Below are 22,163 nucleotides of genomic sequence, written 5' to 3'. Positions count from 1 at the left end.
CTCTGGTCACGACCACAGCTCCGTGCTGACTGACTCTGGTTTCGTTGTGCGTCGGCGGACCTCTGCTGCGCTTTGCTGCCGCGCTCTGCGCTGGTTTACGTACGTTGCCGCTCTGTTGCGGCCTCTGCTGGCGTACTTCTACTGACGGAGGTGAGCGGGTGTCACCTGTCGCGGTTGCGCGTTCCTGTGGCGGGGCCTTTGGTCTTTGGGGGTGATGCGTAGAGAAGGTCAACCGCAATCACCATTCCACGACTCGCTCCTAGGAAGTGGATTCCTATTGCATAGAGAAGGTCAACTGCAATAGGGATATACTTCGCTAGTAGCTCTGGTCGCTAGTGGTCTGGTCTGCTTTGCTGCTGTGTCGCTCCTTTTATGGCTGTTGTGTTTGTTGTTGCTGGCTCAAATGGTTGCGTGCGCTCGTTGTGTTGCTGAGATTTGTTGGTTGGCCGTGTTGCTGTTAAATATGTTGCGATCGCTCGTTGTGTTGCTGAGACTTGTTGGTTGATCTTGTTGCTAGAGCATTTTGTGGCCACTTGTTGTTTTAATGTCGTGTCAAATATGTTGTGGGGTCGTTTTGTGTGGGCCAAATTAATGAGGATTTATTTGGTCCTCACACTCCCCCCCCCCCCTCCCCCACTTCAGAAATTTAGCCCTCGGTGCCCAGTATTCGTATGCGGGCCCTGCCTTTTACCACCGTTACGGTGTATTCCCGTGTGCGAAATTTTACGCGGGAGCGTCCTTTGCCTTCGGCGATGCGTCGGAAAATGTCTCGCACGCTTTCTGCAATTTTCGGGAATTGGTTTAGCGTTGGTCCATCCGCGTCGTGGGCCTCGATTATCACCGCTTGGTGGCCTGCTGTTGTTTGTTGTGGCTCTGTTTCGGCGTCTGGTGCTGGTGTTAGCATACGCTGCGGCTGCGGCTGACTCGGCGTTCGTGGTGTTGGTGTAGGTGCCTGCAGTGTTTGGTGATGTAATGGTGCGTGCGACGTCAGCGTACGTGTTTGCGTGTGTAGTTGCACGCATGTTGTTGACGTCGCCGCCTGTAGTGTTCGGTTGTGTGATGATACGTGCGACGTCTGCGTACGTGTTTTCGCGCTTAGTTGCACGCGTGTTGCTGACGTCGGCGCCAGTAGCGCTTGGTGGTGTAACGTTGCGTGCGACGTCAGCGTCCGTGTTTGTGCGTGAGGTTCCACGCGTGTTGCTGACGTCGGCGCTGGTAGCTCCTTCCAGCAGTACTACCCTGGGGCGCTTTGCTTCCTCCTCCTCGCAATGCTGGCGCATACGCTTGACGCTATTGTTTAGTTTGGCGTTATGGCTCTCCATCTTAGGTTGTGGTTTTTTTTTTTGGAAAAGAAATTCGTAGCAAAAGCACATGTTGTCACCTCGGTGGTTTGCGATAGAATGACGGGTTGTCGTTGTTTTGCATAATGCCGTCGTGCTTGAAGTTACTGCTGCTCGGTGCTATTATACTCTGAATGGTTCCAGATGAGGCTCCAGGGGTGTCGTACCCGGCGTTATCCGTTCTTGATGATGTTGAATTTTGAATAGTCCCAGGGCTGTCGTACCTGGCGATATCCGTTCTGGCTGATGGTGTACTTTGAATAGTCCCAGGGCTTTCGTACCTGGCGATATCCGTTCTTGATGATGTTGAATTTTGAATAGTCCCAGGGCTGTCGTACCTGGCGATATCCGTTCTGGCTGATCGTGTACTTTGAATAGTCCCAGGGCTGTCGTACCTGGCGATATCCGTTCTTGGTGATGGTGTACTTTGAATAGTCCCAGGGCTGTCGTACCTGGCAATATCCGTTCTGGCTGATGGTGTACTTTGAATAGTCCCAGGGCTGTCGTACCTGGCGATATCCTTTCTTGATGATATTGAACTTGGAATAGTCCCAGGGCTGTCGTACCTGGCGATATCCGTTCTGGCTGATGGTGTACTTTGAATAGTCCCAGGGCTGTCGTACCTGGCGATATCCTTTCTTGATGATATTGAACTTGGAATAGTCCCAGGGCTGTCGTACCTGGCGATATCCGTTCTGGCTGATGGTGTACTTTGAATAGTCCCAGGGCTGTCGTACCTGGCGATATCCGTTCTGGCTGATGGTGTACTTTGAATAGTCCCAGGGCTGTCGTACCTGGCGATATCCTTTCTTGATGATATTGAACTTGGAATAGTCCCAGGGCTGTCGTACCTGGCGATATCCGTTCTGGCTGATGGTGTACTCTGAATATTCCCAGGGCTGTCGTACCTGGCGATATACGTTCTTGATGATGTTGAATTTTGAATAGTCCCAGGGCTGTCGTACCTGGCGATATCCGTTCTGGCTGATGGTGTACTGTGAATAGTCCCAGGGCTGTCGTACCTGGCGATATTTGTTCTTGCTGGTGTTGTTCTCTGAATAGTTTCTGGCGCGGCACCCGGATTCGGTGTGTGCTGGGCAAGGGGTCTGGTTAGCACGAGGTGGCCTTCTCCACATGATATGGTGGCTCCCATGCTTCCTAGCGTATCTAGGCCCAGTATGATGTCGTCGATCGCTCCGGGCATGACGTGTAAAACTGTGTGGAGTGACTCTTCTCCGAGGCGTACCTCAGAGTCCTTATGGCGTCGAAGATGGTAGTGCTAGTCCCGTCTGCCATCGTTATTTTGGTGGCCACTCTCACCATTTCTCCGCTTCCCGAGTTCACCACATGTTCTGCTAAGCTGCTCGAGACGAAACTTCTTGATGCCCCTGTGTCGATGACTGCCTCGGCTGATTCCGCGCCGAGCTGGCTACGGCGTAGAGGCGACCATGCTCTTGGTACATTGTTACTGCCGTTTCGGCGCTAGGTCCCTTGGGCTCACGGCGCCTTCTTCTTCGTGGAGCCCTCTGTCGTTTCCCTGACGTCGGCGGCAGCATTCGATGGTTCGTATGTCTTTGGGGCCCATTCCCAGCAAAAAAATTTCTGTGGGTTTCGGCACCTATTGGGATCGTATCTCTGATTGCTTGGAGGCGTGCGGTTCGTTAGGTTCGGTGGTGGTGGTGGTTGTGTTTCAGGTTTTGATGGTGACACCCGGGTTGTGTCACTGGCGAAGTATCGCGTAACTTCACGGTGATGTCCGCCTGATGATCTTCGATATTCCTCGCGTATGTTCTCTTATTCTTCGGCGAGTGTCAGGAGCTCTGCGAGATTAGTGAAGTCCCTCCGACGGATGTAAAGTTGGTAATCGGGGTGGCTGTTACGGAAGATTCGTTCCAGCCGTTGTTCGCTGGTGTACCCTGCGTGTTTCATCAAGCTCTGGATTCCTAGTACGTAGTCCTTATACCTCTCCTTGTTGTGCTGCCTTCGTTGGCGTATGTCGTCGTCAAGAAACGTAAAAAATCCTTTTTGAAGCTTGTCAACTCTACCCAGTGCGCATTGTTATTGCGGTACCATTGTAGCGCGGCGCCCCCTAGTAGCTCGGGCATGGTTTTTGGCAGGAGGTCCACGTTTAGCTCGTATACTTCGCTAACTCCTCTAACCGTTCGATGAACGCTAACCGGTCCCGTCCACCTTCATACTTTACGGACCACTTTCTTACCTGGTCGATGATGGGCGCGAACACCACGGTCGGTGCTTGAGTTACTTTGCATGTATAGTTCATGGCTGGTGCCGTCATTTCCGCTGGTAAGTACGGTTGCGTGGGTTGAGATGTGCCGGTTGATGATGCCATAATTTCTGATGGTACGTGCTGTTGTGTGGGTACTGTATTCCTGGGAGGAAACGCGAATTGAGTTTGTTCTACTGTTGTAACGGCGGCCTTCGGTGTGCCTCCTCCGTTCGACGGAGTCGGTGTCTTAACCTCATTTAGGGATAAAATTTTTTGGTGGATTTCCGAGTCGGTATTTGCCTTTGAGGCCAGTGCTGCTATGCGCTTTCAGATTTCTCGGGTGGTACCTGTCTGCTCAATACCCAATTCCTGTGTGATGGATATCAGCTGCTCCTTTGAAATTGTGTCTAACCACGAGGTATCGATCTGCTTTTCGTGCCTCGTTGCTTCTTTGATATTTGATGGAGTATACTCGCCGTGCCCAGGGTTCGTTTACAATATATTTGTATTAAAGGCGCACCTTGCAAATCGATTTAATATAAAAACTTCACTTTCTTTATTGGTTCTAAACTCTATAATATAAAATAAAACGTGTTTGTATACTTCATTTTCAATTTCACTTGGATTATCTTGCGGTATCCTTGATTGCGGTGGCGGGCCTTAGCGGTCCGGCCGTATTCCGTTAGCTGGGTCCCGTTAGTATGTGGGGTCGGTGCCTTGACGCGCCTTATGACGGCGTCTCTCTCTGCTGCGGTGCTCTGTCGCGCCTTACGTCGGCGTCTACTTGTATTGCTGAGGCGATGCTCTGTCGCCGTGTTCCGTTAGACGGATCCCGTTAGTATGTGGCGTCGGTGCATTGACGCGCCTTATGACGGCGTCTCTCTCTGCTGCGGTGCTCTGTCGCGCCTTACGTCGGCGTCTACTTGTATTGCTGAGGCGATGCTCTGTCGCCGTGTTCCGTTAGACGGATCCCGTTAGTATGTGGGGTCGGTGCCTTGACGCGCCTTATGACGGCGTCTCTCTCTGCTGCGGTGCTCTGTCGCGCCTTACGTCGGCGTCTACTTGTATTGCTGAGGCGATGCTCTGTCGCCGTATTCCGTTAGACGGATCCTGTTAGTATGTGGCGTCGGTGCCTTGACGCGCCTTATGACGGCATCTCTCTCTGCTGCGGTGCTCTGTCGCGCCTTACGTCGGCGTCTACTTGTATTGCTGAGCCGATGCTCTGTCGCCGTGTTCAGTTAGACGGATCCCGTTAGTGTGTGGCGTCGGTGTCTTGACGCGCCTTATGACGGCGTTCACTTGTATTACTCTGACGCGCCTTGCGTCGGCGTCTATTTGTATTGCTGGTTGCTGGGTGATTCTCTGCCACGCCTTGCGTCGGCGTCTACTCGTATTTGCTGGGCGATACTCTGTCGCGCCCTACGTCGGCGTTTACTTGTATTGCTGAGGCGATGCTCTGTCGCGCCCTACGTCGGCGCTTACTTGTATTACTCTGTCGGTGTACCTCTACTACGCTCTGCCGCCGCGCTTTACGCTGGCTTAGCCTGGTTGCGCTATGCGTCGCCACGTTGACGTGGTCTCTGTCGGCGTACCTCTGCTGCCGCGGTTCGCGCTGGCTTACACTGGTTACGTTGTGCGTCGGCGGACCTCTGCTGCGCTTTGCTGCCGCGCTCTGCGCTGGTTTACGTGCGTTGCCGCTCTGTTACGGCCTCTGCCGGCGTACTTCCACTGACGGAGGTGAGCGGGTGTCACCTGTCGCGGTTGCGCGTTACTGTGGCGGGGCCTTTGGTCTTTGGGGGTGATGCGTAGAGAAGATCAACCGCAATCACCGCTCCACGACTCGCTCCTATGAAGTGGATTCCTATTGCATAGAGAAGGTCAACTGCAATAGGGATATACTTCGCTAGTAGCTCTGGTCACGACCACAGCTCCGTGCTGACTGACTCTGGTTACGTTGTGCGTCGGCGGACCTCTGCTGCGCTTTGCTGCCGCGATCTGCGCTGGTTAACGTGCGATGCCGCTCTGTTTCGGCCTCTGCTGGCGTACTTCTACTGACGGAGGTGAGCAGGTGTCACCTGTCGCGGTTGCGCGTTACTGTGGCGGGGCCTTTGGTCTTTGGGGGTGATGCGTAGAGAAGGTCAACCGCAATCACCATTCCACGACTCGCTCTTAGGAAGTGGATTCCTATTGCATAGAGAAGGTCAACTGCAATAGGGATATACTTCGCTAGTAGCTCTGGTCACGACCTCAGCTCCGTGCTGACTGACTGCTTTGCTGCTGTGTCGTTCCTTTTATGGCTGTTGTGTTTGGTGTTGCTGGCTCAAATGGTTGCGTGCGCTCGTTGTGTGCTGAGATTTGTTGGTTGGCCGTGTTGCTGTTAAATACGTTGCGACCGCACGTTGTGTTGCTGAGACTTGTTGGTTGATCGTGTTGCTAGAGCCTTTTGTGGCCACTTGTTGTGTTAATGTCGTGTCAAATGTGTTGTGGGGTCGTTTTGTGTGGGCCAAATTAATGAGGATTTATTTGGTCCTCAGACCATTTCGCGATTGTTGCACTAAACCGTTGATTTAAATGAAAATAAAATACAGTCCATTTAAATAATAATTTATAAAAAAAAAAATAATAAATTTAAAAAATACTTGCTTGCAGTTGGCTTTGAACCCGCAACCCCAAACGTGTGAGTCGGGTACGTCATCCACTGTGCAACGACTCACACAAATTTAAAAAATCAAATTACTCCCTTATAACTGACATTAAACTGCTCGCCCTCAACTGCCCCACGCTTAGCTAATTTAGTTCACCCCAATATGGTGAAAAGCACAGGTCGTAGAGCTTTCTCAAGCCATTGATTGCTTATTAGAACTTTCCAAATTAATTAAAATAAATATATAGAAAAGTGTCCAAATTAATTGTTTTCATAATCGTTTTTTAACACGTTGCATTGCTTGCCAATTACATTTTTTTGGCCGCGCCAACATACGACCTAAATAGGTCATTGGACATTGTTTTTGTTTTACAACAACACAGCACTGCACTATTCACTTCAATTGAATTAATTTATTACCAATTAGTTCAGAAAAACACCAAAATCACTCCCATCGAGTTTATTTCCGTAATTATTATTGTTGAAAACAATTTAAGTTAATAATAATAGCGATTTGCGATCGCATTATTTAAAACAAGTGTAAAGAAAAACAAAGGAAATAAGAAAACAAAACAAAGGGCGAAGCAAGAGAAATAGTAAGCAAATGTCCCCTTACAAATGAAGGTTTCGAAACCGCGTGGAAAAACCTGACCGATCGTTATGAGAATAAACGAATTCTAGTTAATAGCCAATTGAAGATCCTCTTCAACCTCCCCCCCCCCACCCCCCCCGTAGGAACTGAATCTGGAAGTGCAATCAAACAACTTCAGCGGGGAATAAATAATTGCATTTCGGCACTCCAGATTCATAAAATTGACATATCAAATTGGGTCATTACGTACCTCTGCTCCACGAAACTTCTGGAAGCTACGCTTTCCTTGTGGGAGCAATCGGTCCAAGATAAAACCGAAATCCCAAAATGGAGTGATATTGACAAGCTTTCAACAAGTCGGTTCCAGACTTTGGAAACTGTTTTTGACTTGCGAAGCTCACAGCCAACCAAATCTCAACCCTTCAAAACACATAACGAGGGGAACAGCAAAAAATTGAACACTTTCCAGGCAAGCGTATCAAATGCGAAATGCAAACTCTGCAATCGTGACGCTCACCACGTTCGATCCTGCTCACGCTTCCTAAAGATGACTCCGTTTGATCGCAGTAAGCATGTGAGAAGGAACAATTTGTGGCTGAACTGTTTGTCTTCCGGACATGGAGTGGCGAAATGCAACAGCGCCTACAACTGTTCAACTTGCCCTGCACGACATCATACTCTCCTGCATTTGAACCCAGTCCAGGCAACCTGCTCGTCAAAACCGGGCTCTTCGAGTTCAACGCCAAGTGGTACCGGAACTACTTCCACTTCTGAACAAAGTCGCGCTCAGACCACCAGTGACTCTCCTAGTCAAGTCCAATCGTGTTTTTCGAACACACATAAAGGTATCCTACTGGGAACAGCTCAAATCCACCTGCGATATAGTGATACCGTATACTCGGCCCGAGCCTTAATAGATTCCGGCTCCGAGTGTTCATTTATTAGGGAACGGCTTCGCCGACGTATCGGGCTTCCAGCCAAAAAAGTGAACGCTACCGTGTCAGGTATCAACAATACGGGGTCTGCTCATTCCACCCTAGCTTGCACAATCCATATAGGCTCACCCCTTGACACAACGGTATCCATCAGCACTACGGCTTTAGTGTTACCTCAATTGAAAAGCAATCTGCCAACCGTCGATATTGACCCGGCTATCCAACGAAACTTCCCGGGAATTAAGCTAGCAGACAGCAGATTCTTTGCGAACGAACAAGTTGATCTTGTGCTTGGAGGAGATGTCAATCCGCAAATCATGTTGGAGGGTATTCGGAAGGACTTTACGAGTAATCTTCTCGCCCAGGAAACGGTATTCGGATGGATACTTACGGAACGGACCAACGAAAACAAAGAGGCGACATCCTGTGTCTCTTTTTACAATGAAATCTCTTTGGACCAACAACTGGCAGCATTTTGGGAATTGGAAGATATCCCAAGGAACGCGATCCGTACGGCCGATGAGGAATACTGCGAGGAGATTTACAAAGCAACTACAATGCGAACGGATACCGGAAGATATACTGTCTCCCTACCATTTCGAAAGAATTTCCCAGTAGATATTTCTTTAGAGTGTTCACGTAAAACTGCGTTCTCGCAATATTTTCGTTGTGAAGGTAGGCTAGCCAAAAACCCCTCTTTACGAGAGGAGTATACAAGAGTCCTTAAAGAATATGATCAGTTAGGTCATATGTCTGAAATCCGACCAAGCCTGTCCGAAAATCCGTCCGAATCCTACTACTTACCCCATCATGCGGTGAGTAAGCCAGAAAGCACTTCTAAGAAGGTGAGAGTGGTGTTTAACGCTTCGTGAGTTTAAACGATGCTCTGCTTCCTGGTCCCATCCTACAAAGCGACCTTACGATCTTAATTCTTAGATGGAGGCTGTCCAAATTCGTTTTTAGTAGCGACATCGAGAAGATGTATCGCCAAATATTTGTCCATCCTCAGCAGAGGAAATTTCAACGATTTCTCTTCCGTGAGTCTAAAGACGAACCCATCCGTCAATTTCAATTGAATACGGTAACTTTCGGGGTAAACTGTGCTCCGTACCTAGCAATAAGAACATTGCTTCAATTGGCAGACCACGTTCAAGATTCACATCCAGTCGCCGACACTATTTTAACGCGACATATGTACGTCGACGACGTACTTGCAGGTGGGCACGACTTGGAATCCACAATCCAAGCGCGTGATGAAATTTCTGGCGCCTTATATTCAGCAGGCTTTCCTCTTAGAAAGTGGGCCGCCAACTGTAGGCAATTCTCGAGCGATATTCCTGCAGCTCATCTGCTTAGCCAAGACTTCTTAGACTTCGAGGACGCAAGCAGCGTTAAAGCCCTCGGCATTCGATGGAATGCATGTTCGGATCATTTCTACTTCACTGCGAAAGAATTCGATCAAGGTCAAGAAGTAACTAAACGTAAGATTTTGTCAGCAATCGCGAAACTTTTTGATCCTCCTTGCTCCAATAGTCATAGTAGCGAAAATTATGATGCAAAATGTTTGGTTAGAGGGAACAGGTTCAGATGAAGAAGTGTCTTCAAGCACATTAGACCGGTGGCACTAATTTTCGACGGAGTATCCAGCTATTAATAACATTCGGGTTCCACGATGGGTTAGGTTTTCTCCACAGTGCAAAATGGAACTCCACGGATTTTGCGACGCCTCCGAAAAGACATACGCGGCAGCCATTTATATGCGCGTAGAAGAAGGCAGTGCCGCACATGTAAATTTTCTGTTAGCAAAAACAAGAGTAGCCCCGGTGAAAACGATCTCCTTTCCTCGTCTCGAATTGTGTGGAGCAGCATTGCTAGCTGAAATGATGGACGCTGTAGTCATGAACCTGGATCTTCGATCACTGCAGGTTTATCCGTGGACTAACTCCACTATAGTGCTAGCGTGGCTTAGAAAGCCACCATGCTCTTGGTCAACCTTCGTGTCCCACAGGGTTACAAAAATCGTCGCCAAGGTTGGACAACACCATTGGTATAACGTCGATTCAGCGTCGAATCCTGCCGATTTAGCTAGCCGTGGAGTGACAGCGCAGGACTTAATTGAAAACTCGATGTGGTGGCAGGGTCATTCTTGGCTGCAAGAAGGCAAGTCAGAATGGACAAGACAAGAGTCGGGCTTCCGAACTGACGAAGAGGGAAAGTGCGTGCTCTCCCACGCAACAAAAGTCGTTGAAGTGTCGGATATACTCCAACGCTTCTCTTCGCTTCCAAGGGCTTTACGAGTTCTGTCGTACGTCTTTCGTTTCATCTAAAGAACCCACCCCACTCAGAAATCAATGTTTCAAGCAGCTTCTGTATCAATCTCTGCGGAGGAAATAAAAGGTACAACCCAGCGAATAATTGCCCTCTGCCAGCAACAACATTTTTCAGCGGAGGTTTCGAATTTAATATCCGGACTTGCGATAAGCGCTAAAAGCGAAATTCTAACCTTAAATCCATTTATCGACTCAAGCGGAGTTTTAAGAATCGCAGGTTGTCTCGGAGCGTCGCGAGATCTCAGTTACAAAGAACGGCACCCAATCCTTCTGCCGTATAACTGCCATGACTCACGCTTGTTAGTGAAGTTTATCCATGAGTTATCAATTCATGGAGAACATCAGTTATTGTTGCGCATTATTCGAGCACAATATTGGATCCCTCGGATCAAAGTTACGCACGACTTTTTCTAGGGCATTTACAAATACCGGCGTTGATTTTGCAGGTCATTTCGAGATAAAAAACTATAGAGGTAGACCTTGTGTTATTACAAAGGGGTACGTTTGTTTTTTCGTTTGTTTCGCAACGAAGGCCATTCATTTAGAACCCACAAATTACCTTAGCACTACCACCTTAGTAGCATCCTTTTCTAGGTTTATGTCGCGCCGAGGATGTCTTAAAAATATATATTCAGACAACGGAACCAACTTCGTTGGAGCATCTATATCCCTAAAGGCTGAATTTAAGGCCTTTATATCTAATTATCATACTGCACTTCTTTCGAAGTACTTCTGTCAAGAAATTTCTTGGCATTTCATACCCGCATCAGCTCCTCACATGGGAGGCTTATGGGAGGCTGGCGTGAAGAGCTTTAAAACCCATTTTAGAAAAGTAGCATCTGGACTCAAATATACGTTTGAAGAGTTTTCGACACTTTTATGTAGAATTGAGGCTTGTCTTAACTCAAGACCTCTTAGTCCCGCTTCAAATGACCCATCGAGCTTACAACCATTGACTCCTGGACTTTTCTTATAGGCGCCCCTCTGTTATCTCCCCCGGAGATTGAGGTTAACGAGAATCCAGCATCAGTGTTTAACCGATGGCAAAAGATGAAAGCATTGCATCATTCATTCTGTCAACGATGGAAGAACAAATACCTTACGGAGCTGCAAAAGAGGACTAAGTGGAAGCGATAGCAACCGGACATGAAAGCGGATGATTTCGTCGTGATCCGTGAAGATAACGTGCCTCCAAACGAATGGCGACTTGGCCGAGTCGTCGATATACATCGCGGTGCGGACAATCGCGTCCGAGTAGTGAAGGTTCGCACCGAGAAAGGACTAGTCACTCAACCAATCGTGAAACTGGTCCGACTACCAACGAACGAATCCGGAAATTAATTGACAAAACACCTCGCCTCCATGCTCATCACCCACCCGTCGCCTACTTTCTAATTCATTATTTTCTCGATTAAAACGATTTCTTTTCATTACAGAATGTCTCGTTTTGTCGCTGCACGCAACAGGTCGGATTCCTTCCCGATTCCATGCCGCCTGTGCAACAGCCACCATGGTATACGGCTATTCCCACCATATCGTTCTAAGTCACCAGAGGAGAGGTTGAGGATGGTACTCATCTACAAGTACTGCCCCAACTGTTGTCGCCATTCCGTCGCATGGAAACGTGCTCGAGCACGGCACGTTGTCATTATTGTGGAGAGAAACACCATACCACCCTACATATCGAGGCCGTGGCAAACGCTCGACCGACGACAACGCTGCAGTCTCGCTGCCGCAACGTAGAAGACGATTCTGGCAACACTCTGTCAATTCACGTCACTGAGGAGACAAAATCGTGGGCTCAACAGGTTGAGGAAGAGGAGTTGGAGCAAAGTGAGGCAGTTGGCGTTCTTCCAATAGAAGGCTGTGGCGCGGCATTAAATACTTTCCGCCCGCTGCTCCAACATGAAAGGCGGTCGTGCGACTTGACATTAAATACTTGCCAATCGCCGATACCACGAAGCCTTACAGGTAGAGACTTTCGTACACCACTTCGTCAACGTTTGGCAAGCTCAGCATCTCGTCCTGCTCCGCAGAAAAATTGGCGACAGGGCGGCTCGGCATCAAATACTTTCCGACCGTCCAAACGTCGCAATGATCACAGAGCTCCTAACGCAAACCGTATACGCGGAAAGAGCCTAATCGAGCCAACGAGATCAAATCGCTCACCATCCAACGCGCAACACCGAAAGGATTTCGAGCAGGGAGAGTAGCATCAATTGCATCTGCACCAATTTTGACCACCCTCGAGCGGATAGCACCTACCGCCATAGTCAAAATTGAGTCCGGTGGCCGACTTCACCTTGTGTGGGCACTCATTGACCCGTGTTCTCCGAATACGACTATCGACAAAGAGCTAGCACGAGAAATTCAACTGGATCGTGCAGGGCGTGGCCACAGTAAAAGTCGTCACATAATATTTCGTGGAAAACATGGCACAACCGAGCGGATCTCGACACTGGCGACGGTAGTTGAGGGGTATGCGAAAATAAGTCCACGAACCAATCTGGACCCAAGATTGCTACGCCATTGCAATTCATGCGATTAGCAGATCCAACATTTTATGTCTCGTCGCCAATTCGGCTCGTAATCGGCGCAGACGTGTACGCCAAAATCATGGTGAGCGGCACAACAACTTCATCGATAGGAAGCCTGTTATTGCAACCGACCATATTCGGTTTGGTCATTTCCGGCTCCACGGCAGCAACATCTTTCATTTTTTATTCATTTTAAATTTGCCATTTAAATTTCGAATACTTATGTAAATATGTACAAACTTTAATTGACTAGCTTCGTAAGTCAAGTTTGCTGTATTCAAGTTTTCAAATTTTCAAATTGTTAAATTTTAATTTATGCAAATGTTCATTCTATAACTTCTTATAGCAGATTCTTCCTTTTTTCAATTGAATGTTCATTTCAAAATTTCAAGTCAAACCGGCTGGTATTGGCATTTCGAATATTGCCCATGGCAAGGGGACCGGCATGTTTAGGCCAGTGGCCTAATTAATTTCCTACCGGGTAGCCGCCCTCGACTTAACTATTTTTTCGTTTGTCAGCAAGCAACGGCTAACTTCCAGTCGTCCTCTTGATCCAGCATTTTCTTTCGTTAAGAGAGAAAATTCGGGGTTCGGTGGCGATTTGGAAGTTGCCGTCGGCTCTGATTGAGTTTGCAAGTCAACAAGTTACCAGCTGTTCCTGCGTTTGCCGAGTTTTCATTTTGGAATATTTCATACAAACAAAAACGTAAGTTTACTAATTGAAAACTTGAGCTGGCGGATTCGAGACTAGTTTCTCTCGATGGAGGTTAGGAAGGAAAGGCAGTGATTAATATTAAAATTGCAATAGACTTTATTTCATAAAATATGCAGTGGAGATTAACAGAGAGAGAGAGTTTAAAGGAGCAAGCATGCAATTGCTACAATGTTACCTTTAATATATTCAGGAACTCTACTTTCTGGCGGTGTGACGTTTGATGTGGGTTAAACTTGCGGCTTCAAGACGTTCGAGCGTGCGTAAACTGCTGCGGTTTTAATCCAAGTGAAAGAGTTTCCTTTCCACGCATTCCGTTTACCCCCAAAGCTAACAGGCCTTTGGCGGGGTAACTTAACGAAACGTCACTTTTTCTTTTAGTATAAGTGCTAACGGCCGCAACAAATAAGCGGTTTTGTATTAAATTGCATTAGGGTGGCCGACCCTTAATTTTCCTTTGGGGTTAGCCTGCTGGCCTAAACATGCCGGCCCCCTTGCGGTACGCAACCTCGCCTTGCCCTGCTGCTAGAGTAGACAACATCTAGAGGGAGAAAGATGAGAAATTTGTGGATGGACAGACTGTAGGCATGAGTTCAAAGTATAACATGTTCTTTATTACAAAATTCATAATTTAAAGGCAAAATCAAAATTCATTTTTTTTTTTAATTTATCTGCGACCCTTTAGGCTCTGGATACTCCAGAGAGCACGAAGCCGAATATCGTGCTTTGCGCCAAGAGCGGGCCGAATGACGCTGGCAGAACTTGATTCAGCATAATGTCGGCATATACGTCTGCCCCGAGAACTAGGCGTACTGGCGACGCTACGTAGAATTTGGGATCGGCGAGACAGATGTGTGTATACATAGCCGCGATGGCTGGATCCAGGCAGTGACTAGGCGCCACTCGGTGGAAATGTGGTGTGACGACGGCACGGGTCGCAATGCGTTTGTTATCGCCGTGCTTCCCCCGCAGACACACCACACAGCCTATCTGGCTACCCACTCGAGTTTCGTCCAGCCGCAGATCCCGGACCAAGTCGGCCGATATGACGGTTGACGGCGAACAAACATCGATCAATGCTCGCACCAGATGTAGTCGTCCTCCAGCTTCTATTTTGACGATAGCGGTCGGCGAAAGCGAGATCATGGGCCGCAGTACCGGTCCAGCGACAGGGTCCAGCCCTGTACGTCCACTGCGGAACGTTAGCGGCGTCCTTAGCTGGCGAGTGGCATTGACTCCTCGAGAATCGGCGGCGGTCGACGTAGAGCGAGGCAGGCTAGTCGTGATGGCTTCGTGGCGGCGATTTGTGTTGTTGTTGGCCAGCTGGGGGCGTTGTCGTTGTCGGCGTCGACGGTGAGGGGTTCTGTTCGACTGTTGGCGCTCATGTTGTAGCAGGGGTCGGAAGAGCCGTGGTTCCCATCCCCTGATATTCGGAAGGGCAGTGGTTCCGATCTAACGGAGAGTCGGAAGGGCAGTGGTTCCGTCCCTCTCCGTGGTTTCTCGTTCCATCTCCTCTGCCTCAATATCGGAGGCGTATAGTGATAACGCCCATTCGAGGTTCTCGAGTTCTTCCTCCTCTACCTGTACGCTCCACGGCTTGTACGGCTCACGCGAGGCTTTGGCTTGCTCATCCACGTGAAAGGTGGTGTGGTGTTTCTCGGCACATCGCCGACATCTCCCGTTGCTTGTGCATCCAGCCGTGCGATGCGCCATGGAGAGGCAATTGCCACAATAATTGCCTTGAAGAGCTTCGCGCATCCGTTCCTCAGGCGTCTTTGAACGGTAGACTGGGCATAGACGGATCGGATGCCTAGCGGAACACAAATGGCATGGGTCCTTGAAGTAGCTGGCCTTTTTTTCATATACCTTGCGCAATTGGCCGTAGCGGGTCATGATGCCTGCAGTGAGACTCATTAAGTCATATTATATATGTATTGATAATTTTTCAAAAAAAATATCTGGTTGTGGCTGAGTGACGAGATTACCTCAAAATTGTGACTTATAAAATTTTTCGGAACCAAGTATACAAATTTAGAATTTAGGTATACAAATTTCAGAACAAATTTTCGAACTTAGGTATACAAATCTAGGTATACAAAATTAGGTATACAAATTTAGGTATACAAAAATAGGTATACAAATTTAGGTATACAAAATTTAGAAACAAAGCTCAAGATTTGGGGTTATATTTGTGTCGTCTAGTGTATTTTAAAGTGCAGAACCTTGCTATAAATGGTGGTGATGTTTACTATAAACCACCCTGGGCTCCCACCAACAAAAAATTTGTTCATAAAACTTTACCACGCCCATGCAAATGTGACTATGAATACAACCCATGACCGTAAAATGACTAGTCAGATGACGTGGAATGACGAAAGCGTTTTTGCCGGGCACCAACAAGGTGCAAAACTTTGCTGGATTAATGTGTGGACATTATTACACTGGCGGTTAGATCGGTTATTACCCCTTCCCTTGTACTAATTTTTCACCTCATACATTCATTCTTAATAGAGTTGGTCTAATTTCTGAATTGGTATTTCATTGAATAGCAACGTCTTATTTGCTATTAACGATCTATCAGAATATTTGGTACATTTGGCTTTTTGGCCTAAAATGGTGCAGGGTGAGTCAAGTGCCAATTAATGCGGCCATGGGTGTTGGCATCACTGTTGATTAGTTATTTATTAAAGGCATTTCCTGAATGAGAAATGTCATTATGAAAAAATCCACGAGGTTGTACGGTAGCAGAGCGGTAAGTATTGTAATTGATTTGTTATTTATTATTACTATTAATGAATTTGTCTTTTCTTCTAATTTCAGGTTTTCTGCCGCATACAAATTATCGAAGCAATAATAGGATAGCCAACCGTATGGTCACAGAGAAACTGCCTGTTAATGTCATCGACGACTGAACATGTATGCAGCCAAATTTTAGAATACTTGGCACATGAATCATCATCTTTAGCTTTCAGCGATTTAATTGTTCGAACAGTATTGGCACTGAAGAGACATCTTAAAGAGTGTCGAAATGGTAATGGTTGCTTTATCGAGCAAGAACGCCGAAAGATAGCATTCAGTCTCAATAATACGTCTCAAGTGCAGGGTTGGGAAACAAATATGCATAATAAAGGGGCACCTCTAGCTATATATTATAATAGTTGGGTAAAGATACACGAAACAACGAAAACGCAGACAAGCGGCACTGGTGTCTCTGGAGTATGTGGCCGTGATTGATTAGGTGTGGCGTGGTGTAAATGGTTTCGCCGCATATTTACGCGGTTTCCACAGACGTTTTGTTGCTGTCGAACGGAGCACCTGTCCTATTGGCTTTTTAGTGAAGGGAGCTGAATAAATAGTTCCAGACACACCACGCAATAATACGTCAGCTAATTTGCGTTCTAAAGTGAGGCGTAATGACTGGGTTGTTTTGGTTTCAATTGCATTTAACATAGCGCGATAGCATTCGGTAGCCTCCTGCAATTTACCAGCTTTGATTAGTACAATTGGTGCACGTTGCAGCGCCGTTTCGAGTAAGGCACCCATGCGACGATGAAGTTCATGTGCAGGATTGGCAGGTATGGCCGTGGATATGTTTAAACTACTACCACCTAAAGATGACTGTAAACCACTCAAATTGCTTGTGCTATTTATGGCCAGCATAGAACCTGCATTAGCTGCGCTATTAGTTGCCGAGGAATATGTAGCAATATCCTGCTCTTACAAATACAACAGTCCCAAATCCGTGGCACGCTCGAAACAAGTGATCATTTCTCCTTCCTTTTCCGCCTTTTTAAATTTTGAACACGGTTTACTGGTTTGATTTTCCAAGCACAGACCTTTTATGGCATAGGATTCTGCTAAAATTTTTAAACTACGTAGCGTCAACTCCTTTTCCGCTAATGTATTGAGTTCAGCTTTTAACAAAATTTTCTAAACTTTTCTCATATTCACCACAGGCGTAGCAAAGTTTGGCTAGCAGCAGATATGTATGCATCCAATGAAATGCCTGCTTTTTGCCCATTTTCTCCAGTGACTAATTGTAAACAACGCCGTGCTTCTTGCAGGCCAGTTTTGGCTTCGGCAAAATTACTTTCGATGGGTGCATTTTCTTCGAGGTAGTTTTCGAGCTTCGCCTCCCCAATTAAAAGTTTGCAAGACAATCATTATTGGGCGATCCCGTTTTGAGTTCCTCTGTCAATTCGATAACTCGCTGCCATTTGCCTTCGCTTCGACAACTTTCAATAAGTGCTTTAACTTTTGTTGTATTACGCATTCTGCCGGCCATCACTTATTTTGCTTCAGTCCACTTATTTATTTATTTAAATTGCACATATGTATGTTATTATTACTTTTTTATGTTTAGTTGTGCGTGAAAGTAAATACCCAGTTGAATCATACATTGGTATACCACTATCTCTCTATTGGATTTCGCTCGCCTCCACCACATCGAGTGGAGATTTATAAAAGTTGTTCTCGGGGTTCACTTTCACAGGGATATTTTTCTGCTATTTCCGACTTAAGTACTTCTGCTTCACTCATTCGGCTCCGAGGCATGTGAAGTTATTTACATTTATTAATTTCTTTAGTTTTAATTGGGAAATGCAATTTTCCAATAATCCAATAATTTTAATAAATTTTCACACTTGTCAAAGTTTTTTTTTTTTTCTTTGGTAACGTTTTACAAGGTGTATAATTTGTCACGCATAATTGCGATTGCTTCTCAGGTGTTATTGCTTAATCTCCCAAAAAGCCAAAAGGAGGAGCTTTTGAAACTATATGTTATTCATGCAGTAAATGTTGAAGTCTCGTTAATTGCGAAAAATAGTCAGTCCTAGGGTAGTTTCACGATTGTGCATTACCGTATGTTAAAGAATGGTCTGATCATAGAAATAACTCGGGTAATGTCTTATGTTTTAATAATTGATTTGTTATAAAATGATTTACCCGGGTACTTGAGACATCAACAATTAGCAATTAAACCGTCACGCATCGGTTTCATCAAATTCTTCACTATCAATCCAGGGCGAAATGCGACGTATACAACTATTTATAAGCATTTCGTCCACTTCAATTGATGGACTACAAGTTGCGAACTCGTCATAACTATCTTCACCGAAAAGAGTATGGAATCTCCATTTGTTTAATTTCATGCCAAATGAAAATCTTTTTCAGTTAGGCGACTTAATGAAGCCGTCAAACGGCGCCTTGCATAGGTACTTCACATGGACAATGCTTCAAATCTGCAGAGGGCTTTTCGCTAAAGTCCACAGGCGCCTCTGCCGGAAATGCTGAATATGTTTGAGAATTCACATCGTCGGGTAAATCAATAATAGGTGAAACTAGCAAATGTGTTTCATTAGTTTATGTGACCGGGGAGGTGGGATGATGAGGTTGCTTCTGCGGTGATCATATAACAGCATCAAAGCCTGATATGTCAGCTGTTGTAGGTGTAGGTACTGCGGTGCACTGTACGCTCTCATTCATTAGAGGCAAAGCGCTTATATTCTTTATTATTGTTTTATTTTTTTTTCGATGTGTCTGAGCTGGTCTTCGTATTAGAGGGAGAGGCATAACAATACTGTCACGTTTTTCGAATAGTGCAACCTATCATGCAATCTTGGCATCAGTACAATGTGTATCGGCTATACGCAGGAGAATTAGCGTTGCTGTGGTTGTTTGTGAAATCATGTCTGCGGGTTTTGGCATAATGCCGTCGTTTATGAGTCGCTGCAACTATGGCAGTGATTTCTTGATTGAGAAGCTGTTGGAACATTTCTATCTTCTCTTGTAATGTTAAATTGCAAGGACCTTGTTAGTTCATTACGGAAGTGTTATCTGTTGTTGATATTTTTACTATATGCACTTTTGAAAGTGGTTTCCTGTGTTTTAGCAGTACTAAGTAACTTTCTCAAATCTTCCTTCAAACGAAATTCTTGTGTATTACGACGAACTGTTGCAGTAATCTAGTGCATTGATAGCGTCTTGAATGCATACAAGTTTTTAAAGCTTTATTTTCAAGCAAACGGCAACATTCCTTGAATGCGACAACATCGGTCTGTTCATCTGGTTGACTACGTTCGTCTAATGTTTGGTTTTTTATGTTTACATTCATAAGTTTAGGGTCCTGAGGAATCCGTAAGCGTGGTCCATATGGTGCAGACCAAATTCTGATATTAAATCCTTATTAAATAATTAATTATCCTCGAAACATTTTAAGCCGATTTCCCATTTTTCCGTATGGTTTTTGTATGGTCGGTCGCTAAAATAAAAAAATTACATCAACGATAAATTTTACAAAAAAACAGGGATCTCCTTGTGAAAGAATGGGTATATTATGAGTCGTAGTATTTGATGCTTCCCATTTAAGGAAACACTTGTATCGCATGCGTATAATAAAGCGAAGATTTGGGTTAAAGTTTTACTTGGATGCAGCAGATTCGTCTGCCTCATCGCGCTGGGATGGTAAGATGATGAGTTTTACCAAGGGTCGGGTGATCTGGCCTTTCGCAGTCATGATGTCGACCACTCTGACGCGATCGTCAGTTCCTGGGTGTAATTTGACCACCCGTCCGAGTCTCCATTCATTTGGAGACAAATTGTCCTCCTTGATTACGACCAGGTCCCCGATTTTAAGGTTCGTTTTGGGAAATCTCCATTTATTTCTTTTCTGCAGTTCAGAGAAGTATTCCGATTTCCACCTCTTGCAGAAGGAGTGATGTAGGGATTTTAACTTTTGCCATCGATTTATGATGGAGGCAGAGTTTTCGCTGGCGTCAGGTTCTGGTGGATATAAGAGATGTCCTCCTACCAGAAAGTGAACTGGGGTTAGTGGCTTCAGGTCTGATGCATTGTTTGACGCGGGGCTCAATGGTCGGGAGTTGAGGCAGGCTTCGATCCTGCATAGCAAGGTTGCAAACTCCTCAAAGGTAAATTTGCAATTTGAGGCGATTTTTGTGAAGTGGCTTTTAAAACTTTTCACTCCCGCCTCCCACAGTCCCCCCATGTGAGGAGCTGATGCGGGAATGAAGTGCCAGATAAGGATTGATGTGAGTACTTGGATAGGGTGTAATCGCGGGCATTTTGTAGGAATTCCATCATTTCCGCTTTAAGTGCTCTAGAAGCCCCGACAAAATTCGTGCCATTGTCGGAAAACATTTTACTAGGCAAGCCTCTTCGCGATACGAACCTCGCAAATGCTGCTAAAAATGATTGGGTGCTGAGGTCGGAGGTGGGTTCCAGGTGAATCGCTTTCGTTGCAAAGAAAACGAACAAGCACACATACCCATTCGACACTCTACAACCTCGCCCTCGAAAGTTCTTTATATCGAAGGGTCCCGCAAAATCAACTCCTGTGTTTGTGAATGCCCGTGAGTACGTAGTTCTCTCCTTGGGTAAAATTCCCATTAGCTGGGTTTGAACACGTTTTTGGTAAATCGTACATTCCTTGCAATTGTGGATTGTCGATTTTATCATGTTCTTGACCCGTGGTATCCAATACTGCTTACGGATGATGCGTAGCATAAGTTGGTTTTCCCCATTGAGTAAGATCCTATGGGTAAACTTTACAATAAGACGCAACAACTGGCAATTATACGGCAAAATGACTGGATGTCGCTCGTTATACGGGATATCTTCGGAAGCTTCGAGGCGGCCGCCTGCCCTCATAACCCCCCTTTCATCTAAGAATGGGTTCAGTGGTAGTACCTCGCTCTTTGCTCCTATAAGTTTTTTAGATCTTAAGGCTGAATACTCCTCCCCATAATATCATAATGATAGATAATAATCAGACGTTGGGTCGTTGCTTTTATTTCGCTCGACGAAATTGAGCAAGACTTCGACTGAAATGACGCTCTTGTTTTTGGGTTAGTTCTTTGGAAGAATCTCCAGACGTAGGATAGTACTTTCAAAGCTCTCGAGAGGTCAGAAAATCTTGTGAGGATATCAGAGTCTGTATCTACTATTGATGAGTGTAACTGGACCCGCTTTTCTTCTGACGTGGTGGTATATTCTGTTTCTTGGGTAGGCCAATTTGAACTATCTTCATGAAGCCAAGAAGGGCCCTCCCACCACAGGGCTTTGTTGATAAGATCTTCAGCGGGTATCCCTCTACTTGCGAGATCTGTCGGATTTGATGCCGAGTCGACATGAAGCCAGTTTTCTTTCCCTACTTTGTCGATTATTTTTGTCACCCTATGGGCAACGAAAGTGGACCACGAGCATGGGGGCTTGCGAATCCATGCAAGGACGATTGTCGAATCCGTCCATAGATAGGTTGTATGGTTGTTAAAATTAAGATTTTTCGCGACTGACTGTACTATTTCTGCTAGCAGGACCGCACCACATAGTTCAAGGCGGGGTAGTGATATAGTCTTCACCGGGGCTACACGGGTTTTTGCGTAGAGCAGATTTACGAACACATGATTATCAACTTGTACCCTCAAGTATATTGCGGCTGCGTATGCTTTCTCGGAAGCATCGCAGAAGCCATGTAGTTCGCTGCTCGCTACCGGGGAAAACTGTACCCAACGTGGTATACGAATGCTTTCAATATGTCTGTAGCTTTCTAAAAAATCATGCCATCTATCTAATACCGCGGGAGATACGGCTTCGTCCCAGCCCGTGCCTTCCAGCCAAATACCTTGCATAATGATTTTCGAGGTAATAATAAGTGGCCCTAGCCAACCTAGTGGATCAAATAATTTTGCTATAGCAGACAATATTGTTCTCTTTGTGAACACGACTTGGTTGTCTATGGGTTTCGTAGAAAAATAGAAATAGTCAGAGTGGGAATTCCACCTAATCCCTAAGGCTTTAACCATGCTAGCATCATCAAAGTTTAAAAAGTT

At 46.1% G+C, this 22,163-nt stretch overlaps 1 pseudogene; it reads right to left on the bottom strand.

Annotated features, from left to right (window-relative positions):
* Positions 1 to 16,551: 16,551 nt before the first annotated feature.
* LOC137236249 (tetratricopeptide repeat protein 7B-like) lies at positions 16,552 to 17,602 on the bottom strand (annotated as a pseudogene).
* Positions 17,603 to 22,163: the final 4,561 nt, after the last annotated feature.

Source organism: Eurosta solidaginis, unplaced genomic scaffold (genome assembly GCF_040869045.1).
Source record: "Eurosta solidaginis isolate ZX-2024a unplaced genomic scaffold, ASM4086904v1 ctg00001483.1, whole genome shotgun sequence".
NCBI lineage: Eukaryota > Metazoa > Arthropoda > Insecta > Diptera > Tephritidae > Eurosta > Eurosta solidaginis.
This window is presented reverse-complemented; position numbering and strand designations above follow the sequence as displayed.